An 8,253-nucleotide genomic window follows, 5' to 3' on the forward strand; every position below is an offset into this window, starting at 1 on the left:
TTAACAAGGGTGAGGTGAACTCACAGGATTGTTTGCCAGCAGTAGGGGGAGCTCTTGACACATCAAAGCACAGCGGGGAAATGACTGAACAAGAGAGAGAGAGAGAGAGAGAGAGGGAGAGAGAGAGAGAGAGAGAGAGAGAGAGAGAGAACAGGAGAGGCAATTCCAAGAAATGAGTGCTAAAAGCTGTTTTGAAAGAAGACACCCTCCCTTATCGGAGAGGTTTCGTATGCACCGGCTTTAGAAAATGGTCTGGGTGTTGTTCACAACCTTTTGCTCAGAGTGTACATGAGAGAGAGAGAGACAGGCTGAGAGAGAGACAGGGCCGAAAAAGATGCGTTTTACCGTTTCTCTCTTTATATGAGTAGAACAATGAAGTTGAGAGTTTGTGATGGAGAGGAAGTGTGTTTCTTGTGTGTGCGTATTTGTCGTAAGTGGTCATTCGGCCATAGCAAGGCAATTCTTTCTAGGTGTGTGGGCAAATCATTACAGAACCCACACGTACAGATACTGAACCGTTAAACATCAACCAGCCCCAAAACACATATATGTCCAGCCAACTAAGGCCTCCTGTGAGGAGATTTAAGTTTCTTAAACACTTTTCAGAAATTACTGTAGTTCCATTTTGTAGTTGTTGAGTTGTTTTGGACATTTGCTGTGATGTGCATTACAAAGTCTATGCGTTTATGGATGGACAGATAGATACACTACATGGACAAAAGTATTGGGACGCCCCCTTCTAATAAAAAGCTTTGACTACTTTCGTTGAGTGAGCATACATCTTAATGTTACAGTATATAGTGTATTCTAGAGAATTGAGCTATTTTTATTTTATAGCAACAGTTTGACCAGGGTCCATTTCTATTCCAGCATGACAATGCCCCTGTGCACAAAGCAAGATTCAAAGAGAAATGATTGATTCAGTCGAGTGGTGAAGTGCTTAACTGGTCTGCATAAAGCCCAAACATGTACCCAGCTGAACACCTTTGTGCCAACACTCATCGCCCAACCCCAATGACTTGTATGGTGTGCAGTCATATCAGCCTTTTCCAAGATGGAAACTAAAGGATTTAATATGGTATTGTATGGTACAGCATTAATAATTATTTGGATTGGAATTACTGCAATAGATTAAAAAGTCTATTAAAAGGGGGTGTCCTAATACTTTTGTCCATGGTACACAGACGTACATGCACACACATTCTTCTTACTACTTTAACGCAAGTATATATTCTTTCATTCGTTCGCGTCCATCCCCCATGCTGCTCCTGTCTCATTTAATAAGGAATTCAAACAGACCCGATGATAAATGGACTACATATGGCAGCCATCAATCCTGTCGCTGACTACAACTCCCAGAGTGCAACGCATCAGTGGTGCGAAGCAGGAGATTACATGCTCTGTAGATCCAGGCACTTAATTACAGTATTGCACTGAAGCTGACAGACAGGCTTGGACACAATGGGCTAATACCTACAAGCGCTGCTAATAATTTACCTACCAAATTGACTACAGTTGCTGTTGGATTCTTTCCCACAAGCTGTGATTCTGTGCAGCATGCATGGCTCGTAATAATTCCAAGCGTTGAGCTCCACTGCTATCTCCTGCAAACAAATGAAGTCTCGGGGTGTGTTTGGAATGGCGTGCCGCTTATTATTATCAAATGAAAATAGGATCTCTGTCAGTTTTATGTCAAGTTAGCATAGGCATAGTATACATACTGATTGACATACAAAATTGAGAAAAATGTGCAAGATGCAAAGCACGCTGTATGGTAATAACATCCCACACACTCAACAAGCTTGATTAAGAGTTCACCCAAAAACCCCTCTTGACCTTGTTTTTTGGGTAGAACACAAAAGAAGATATTTTGAAGAATGCTGGAATGGCGGCACCCATTCACTTCTATTGTGTGGACTGTGGACACAAAACCAATGCAAGTCGATGGGTACCGCCATTGTTTGATTACGACATTCTTTTGTGTTCAACAGAAGAAAGAAAGTCATATCATCGTACAGAACATACTGTTTTGCATACTATTAAGTATTCAGTATGTAGCCCAATGTACACCGGAAAGCCTTTTTGATTCATACCTTTAACATTTTTAAAATTCAGTATGCAAGTAGTAAATAGTAAAAAAGCATGCAGTATATAGCCTTTATCGTTGCACACATGCCTCTTCACCTACTATTTATACAGTTTTTACCCCAGTCAGTAGTGCACTAGTTCCCCGGAGCCGCGCAGAGTATCAAAATGGATATTGGAAACTGTCATGACAGGAGCATGACAGCCCATAAACCTGCCTGACGTTACAATCTGTACATAGCAGATGTTTTCACAAAAGCTTCTGACCCTATAAAGCAAAGTGGAGTGTATTTAGGTTGCAAGCAGAGGAGATACATTTGAATCTGTCTTCTTTGAGGGATAGCGAACATCAGGCTGGTTCTCTGACAGGCATTCAGCAATCCGATCTGCTTGGATGAAATCAATGACGAAAACATACAAAACCAACAATTTTTCTCAAAATCAGGTGTTTTTTAAGTTCAGTGGTGCAGATTCAAGCGCTTCAAACGGCAAAGGAATGAATATCTTAACACATCCAATCAAGTCACGATTCAATTACAAGGCTGATAATTGAATTTTTGTAGAATTAATTATGTACGCTTATTAATAAATGAATGAATCGCATGCAGTTGCTGAGAAAATACGCCAAATGAAGATCATTTCAAGTGTTGTGTTACTGTGGTAGACGAGAAAATCTTTTAAAAGACATGACGATAGTTAATGCATTGTTTGCATTGGATCAGTGAACAAAAGCATTTTAGTGACATTAAGTTCGGAGCAATCGGGTAATAAAGTTTGTTAGTTTGTCTCAGATTTTGTCTCAGATTTTATTGGCGGTATATATACACATACTTGCCTTTGACTCGTAAAACATTTTAATTTAGGCGAAGGAATTGCTCCAGTGGTATTACCGATTTTACACACATACATCATTAAATGTGTTACTTTTTAACAGGTTGTTTTTTGATAATAAATTTTAAATTAACACATTAAATTGACAGCCTCAAAAAATGAGCAACGATTAACATTAGCACCAACAGATACATTTGATTTTAGTGACTTCCATAAAGTACAAGGTGTCTTCAACAGATTTTAAAAAGTTGTACTACCAGGGTATGCAAGGATTCATCTTTGATCATTGTACATGGATATCTCTTTCTTTTGCTCTTTATGTCTGTATGAAAGTGTTACACGTGTAAAATTGAACTTGTTGTTTTGTAAAGAAGGTTTCATGAGAAAAGTAATTCCTACTATGCTTTCTCCGTTAAGTAGAAGGTTTGTGAACCTGTAAAGTGTTGTGTTGCAATTATCACGCTGTGGATTGTCCAGACATGGATGATGGCAACAAATGTATGTCAGAAACAAATGTATAATGCAATGCAATTTAAATTGCTTTGGATAAAAGCGTCTGCCAAATGCATAAATGTGAATGGTTGAGTGCATACTGCATAGTGCGTTGTATGTCATTAGGGACACCGATGGGCATATTCTATTGTTCGTCAAACCTATTCAAGTATTTTTATGATAACACAGTATATTTATAATAATGATGTTTGACGAGTGTTGCTTTTTCAAATGCATGTTATAAACGACTCAATTTCTTTAGAGCGAGCTATATTTTCTACTCATCAAAGAGCCGTAGTTCAAAATCTCATAATTTCCTATTTTGTGTTCCACAGAAATAGAGAGTCAGATGTGTTTTGAATGACACAAGGGTGACACAGTACAGTACAGACTAAAACTTACCATACACTAAATATTAACATAGTGTTAACGTTGGCTTATTGTGCAAAGTTCCTCATTAAGTGAGGACAGACGTTTCTGTGCTTTCATGAAGCCGTGAATATTTAACGCTGCCTTCCCCTTTTCATTCTACTGTCACTATGCATGTTTTATGGATAACTGTTCTCAGTGGTAGGTTAACATTAAAGTGGATGAATGTCTGTATGTGAAAGTGGTCTCAATCAAAGCGACCTGAAATTGCATCTGGCCCTCTGATGTGGGGATGATGGAGAAAAAGGCGAGAGGAAAGGAGCAAGAAGACACTAATGTCCCAGCACTCAACGAAAAGTAATGAATGCTGTTATAACTTTATTGCCCCAATTCTGGACTGGCTCAGAGAAGAAAAAAAAGGAACAAAAATTCAATCAGTTCTGCCTGGTGAGTTCCTCTCCCACTTTGCAAGATTAAAAGATCCAATTCTCCAAGCCTGGTCCAGCTTATCATACGCATCAGCCGCGTTTTGGGCGATACATGGTGCACTAAAATGCTCAGGTCTGCCGGGGTACCCAATGAGGAGAAAGTGATCCGTGTTTTCTTACCCCACGAATCTTGTCGCCATGGCCAAGGACATACACTTTTGAGGATAATAATGGCTGGATTGTTTCTTATTAAGCTAATGATAAAGTTGCAGAGCGTTCTTACAAGGTTTCCCGGTCCTCTCCCCAAGGTTGCTTTTGTTATTTTTTGGGTGTCATGTCAACCAAATTATTTTTCTGCGGAAAGCAAAAGGTGGATTTCAGAAGAATATCCCAAATGCTCTTTTCCACATTTTCACTGTTCTCTTTTTCTCCCTACCTCTCACATTTTATACCGGTCTCAGTTTATGGTTTTCCTCAGATTCTATAAATATAAAACCTCTCCAAAATCCACTGCCTGTCACAGCTCACCGCAACTTGCCAATCCTATACCCCAGCCACTTTCTTTCCATGTTCTTATCTATGTCCGCAGGCCAAGCTAATACGATATGTATTTTGCGACTTACTACTGCGGCACTAAATGCAATGACCCTATATTAGTTTGGAGAACTATAGGGAGCAGTTGCTTTTCAGATTCTGTTTCTCACTTGAACTTATATGTGGATTTTTCCTTGCTGTACTTCTGTGCCGGTACAATATGTCTAAAAGTAACTGCATTTCCTGGGACCTTGTCTCAGTTTATTAAGTACCGCTGCGAGGGCACTATGTTAAGATAAAAGGCTGGACTTGTGCTTTTCTTATTTGAACAAAGAATGAACGGTACGTACGCCCTTGTAGAGTTGTAGAGGTTCAATAAGTGCTTATTTTCTGCTGAATATTGCAGATGTTCTGTTTTGCCGTCTGGGTTTGTAGCCTATTGAGATAGATGGAGGATCTTTTATGGTTCGTCTTTGGAGAGCTCTCTCGATGTGAATAATGTTTTGAAGGCATTATGCTGGGTTCACACCAAACGCGAACAATCGTGTTCCACGCTCTTTATTACTCGTGGGAAAAAAGTTACTGAAACATATTATCAACCTTCGCGGTAGACAAGAATGATGCGTGTTTGGGACAATCACACCGCCCGACTTGCGTAATTCACACCGCCTGCCACGAGTTTGCGTCTATACGCAATCCTTGCATTGACTTTTTATGTTATTTACGCGCGCGTGTGAACCCAGTGCTAGAATCGTTGACAATGTATTTTTTATATGTAAATTGTTTATGTACATTTAATATAATATACGTGGCTCTTTAAAGAGATACATTAAAAAGATGCTAGTGTCACAGCAGTATCGCTCATACGCATTTTATTTAGCATCAGTATAAACAGTTCATCTTCAAGTAGATTTCTTTCACAACAGGGCTTTTTGGTGAGTGCATCTGTGTGTAAGCTGTAGATTTAGCTGACCTTTGCATTGAGGTGTGTTTGGTATTAGAGAGCGTTCATTCATGCTGGTGGCACCGAATCCAATTTGGTTTTTGAAGGTTCCTAAGCTCAAATGTCACATAATTTTCACGCCTTTTCATTGCCTCTAAAAACTTTTTTGTTTCAGTGAGAGTGAATGAAATTTTGGTTGGAAAAGAGGTGTGCTGAAGCGTTTGAACTTGTTAAATTGAAGTCAGATGAATAGATGATGCCTGCGGTTTCGGATAGTTAATAGGGCTCCGCTGCTCAACCTGTTGGTGGCTGTTATCTGCGCTAAGATAAGTTATCTCCAAATTACTATCTCATCTAAGTGTCCCAGGCCTAGTAGTCAGGGGCAATTTGTGCATCTCCCTTGATTCCTTTTAAGATGTATAAATTGGACCTGGAGTCCTTATATATTTTTAAGGGTAAACTCAGAGTGGTAGGCATCAATTTATCCAATCACTTTGGTTTCTGAGATGCCCTTTGGTGCTTAGGTGGCAAAGGGTTGAAAATAAGTTTTCAGGTGTTTTATCGCACAGTACAGATGTACACGCTAATGCATGCATGCTCTACGACAGGGCAAGCTCTCGTTTGCGAGGAATAGATTGAAAGATCAAGTGGAGTACTGCAGTAGAGCACAAAGTGGCTTTGTGCTTTCTTTTCCTCTCTGGGACACGATTGATTGTTTTTGTTACTTCACAACTGAAGGAAGATTGTTGTTCTCTACCAGGCCTTCCTTGAGTGCTGACCAAAACAAGCCTAATACAGCTTTTCCACATTCTACAAGCTGCCTTTAGCTTTTGTAGAATAGTGGAAAAATCAATAGAGTAAATGGGGGAAACGTTTAAGAGTATCGGCTGCTTTTGGAGAGATTCTGGACTGACATAGACATAAGGGAAACATCAAGTGCATGTTGGCAGCAGTCAATTAGCCTAAGATGGAGATCAATAATGGGAGTTCTTGGGTTTAAATAAGAGAAATCATGGTTGGCCATTTAAAGATGACGCTTTGCAAAATGGGAAGAATATCTGCTGTGTTTGTTGCTGTTTACATATTCTCACTTGGTTTCTTCATCTTAATTCTCCTTAATTTTTCCCTTCTACCTGTTCTTCTACCTGTTCTTTAGTGAACTGCCTACCTAGACTTTAGTAAACTGCCTACCTACATTGTAATCTTATGTATACATCCAAGGCAAAGGATTTTCCAAAGGTTATGCGATGTCTCTACGTTTTCTTTGACAATTCGTACTTCTAAGACAGCACCACACCAGCCTTTCACAAAGATGGCAATCCCATAGCCTTTTTCATAATGTGTCTCGGTTCTTGAGAATTCAGTTGAATGCTATTTAAATGCGTCGACAGCAAGGCAGCTTAGATCTCACCTTCCTTGATTCACCTTCTACTTTTGTCTTGTGGGCCTCCCTCACTTTCTGCCGGTGACTAGGTTGAACCTCCGCTGGGACAACCCATCGTCATCTTTCATCTCCCTTGCATACATTAGCTGCGTTGTCATGGTGCTGACCGGTGTGCGGTTAGCCGTAGGGAAAGTCTGCTGCCTCCCAGACCCTGGAGCAGGTGATCAGTGAGTGACAGGAGCCCCCCAGGACGGGACCCCCCTCTTCTTCCCTCACATCGGGAAGGAGCGATAGAGATGAGGAGAACCGATAAACAACAGATGTTTCGACAAGGGAGACAGAGTTTGAGAGAGAGACGATTGTGAGGAAAAAGGGAGATGGAGCATGAAGGGAGAGGAAGGGTACTGGAGAGGTTTAAAATAATTATGGAGGGAGGAAGTCCCTGGAGATCCTGAAGCAGAGGTCTTCCAGCTGCTGAAGGCAAAGTGCTGTCACAGCACCATGAAACTTTACTAATGTGTTAAACAGTTGGACACTCATGGACAGACTGAGAAGTTTTGGCCTCGTGTTGATAGTGAAACAAAAAAATATTCAAGTTCAAGACTCAAGTTCACAAAAATATTCCCACAGGAAGGGAAGTCACAGAAGAAGTGGAGAGGGTAAGCTTTGTTACTTTTTACTTTTAGTTCTTGTAAGTTCAGGGATAGTTCACCCAAAAATGAAAGTTCTGTTATGATTTATTCGCCCTCTTGTCTTTTCAAAGCTGTTAGACTTACTTTTTTCTACAGAACACAAAAGAAGATAATTGAAGGAATGTGGGTAACCAAACAACGATGGTACCCATTGACTTGCATTGGTTGTGTGTCTATACAATAGAAGTGAATGAGTACCGCTGTTGTTCGGTTACCAACATTCCTTAAAATATCTTTTGTGTCCACAATGGTTCCTGAAGGATCGCAAAACTTAACTCCCACCTGCCTGCAATTTTGAATTGCAGGCAGACCATTCCTAGTTATTGTGTGTTTGATTAAAATTGGTACTAATGGTGCATTAGAGAAAATTAAAAAAAATGTCCCACCTCAGACTTCTGAACACTTGGCCGACCTTAGGGAGACGCAACATTTGATATCAAATATGCTTTCATTGAGACTAATGCGGAGCTATGTCATGTGAAACTTTAAAGTTTG

Source organism: Barbatula barbatula (genome assembly GCF_947034865.1).
Source record: "Barbatula barbatula genome assembly, chromosome: 8".
Taxonomy (NCBI): domain Eukaryota; kingdom Metazoa; phylum Chordata; class Actinopteri; order Cypriniformes; family Nemacheilidae; genus Barbatula; species Barbatula barbatula.